Here is a 1,776-nt window from a genome sequence, read left to right as displayed (position 1 = left end):
TGCTATGGGTGCTACCAAGACCTCTTCCTCCACCGCGTTGGCCCACCAGAGCCACCATGACATTGCAATCCACACAATATAGATGTAGTGATGGTGAGGATCCTGAGACGCAGTACCATTTCTGAGCCTACTCGAGTAGTAGGTGGTCAGGATGTCTCATTCCGGACGACGTGGTCGAAATGGTGGAATTGTAATTGACTGTGAGTTGACTTGTCGTTTAAATTCTATATCCTTTGATTTATTATATATATACTGTGTAATCTTATATTTGTTTCCATTGGAAAACTTCGAATCGAACGAACTTTTAGTTTGGTCAAATTAAGTATAATGTACCCTGTCCATAATTTGGCGCATCTCATCCAATGAACATTCAATACTTCAAAGCCACCTAACTGCTGTAATACCTCCTTAAACTTGATGAAACAAGTTCCATTCGATCAATCACAACTTAACCTTTATGGATGAATAATGCGAAAGGTCCGACCGCCTCCGACCACCTCCGACCAATCAGAGGGGTCGGAGGTTGATCGCAATAATTGAAATTAGGACTAGGAGTTATGGGTATATCTGATAATATCCCTATACAAGTACATACAACATTCTATATCCAGAACGCTTAGGAGCGAGCTTAGACCAGGGCCGGGAGCGTAGCGAACCAGGCCCGTTCACCCGCGAGGCGACTCAATATAACTGGAATGATCTATCGAAAGGTTGGGAGCACCGGAGGCCGGGAGCGAAGCGAACCAGGCCGAGGAGCCCCCCTACTGTCCTAGTTATAGCCCTAAATAGGATAATTCGGACACAGGTTATCTATAAATGACCACTTCACGGTCGGACCTTTCATGTTATGGGGATATAAAATGATTTGTTAATGGAATTCGCAAGGTGAGCCACCTTGCTTCTTACACACGATTGGCTATAATACTGGCAGAAGAGGTTACAATTTTGAACTGTTTGAATTTTGTAGAGCTTTTCTGCTCGAGAGAATTGTGCACTGATGAGTTCACTCCGACTATATCCAATGTGGTTCTTCCCTTACAGCTAACATTACGTTGTGGCCTCGGTTGGGTCGCAATGCCGTGACAGCTCTGGTGGGACAATGCGGTGGCGTGAGACGTCTTGGTACAGTAGGAACCCATCGCAAGTGCTGAAGTGGCGGCTTCAGCACTTGCGATGGGTGCCACCAAGACCTCTTGCGCCACCCGCCCCCGCAACCACGTGACTACTCCAGTAGGGATGTGTACGGCACCGACACGGACTGATGGTGGAATGAGGCAAGTGGTGATGTTACTGCTAGACCTGTTCGAATTGACCGTGTCCGGGATACCAACCACATCGCATGATCTTGCTCTCATATGGTGCACTTCATCTAAAAACTTCCAACGGCCAAATTGAAGAGTGGAGGTTTTATTATTTAACGTGCAATTAATGTAGTTAAACCCAAAATCCAGATACGTTAAATACCAATTGTATGCGTTTTATCATTGGAGTAGGAAGTTAAAGGTCCCAACTGCCTCCGGATATTAAATACGGATAAGAGTCACATAAAAAAATCAAGATACACTTGAGCGGCCACCCCTATGGCCAAATATCCAAGCGCCCATGTAAAATACCGCTAGGTTAAATATCTATTTCTGGACCAATTCATCACAAAATTTGAATCTGAGACGTAGAATTTCTTCACCACATTGAGATCTGTCGATTATACGTCTCAATTTGATGCAATTTTGAGTAATGAATATGAAATAGAAGTCAGAAAATTTTGTGAAAAGTTGG

This window comes from Aphanomyces astaci (assembly GCF_000520075.1).
Source record: "Aphanomyces astaci strain APO3 unplaced genomic scaffold supercont1.33, whole genome shotgun sequence".
Classification (NCBI taxonomy): Eukaryota; Oomycota; class Saprolegniomycetes; order Saprolegniales; family Verrucalvaceae; genus Aphanomyces; species Aphanomyces astaci.
The sequence above is the reverse complement of the archived record's forward strand: the minus strand, read 5'-3'. Positions refer to the sequence as shown.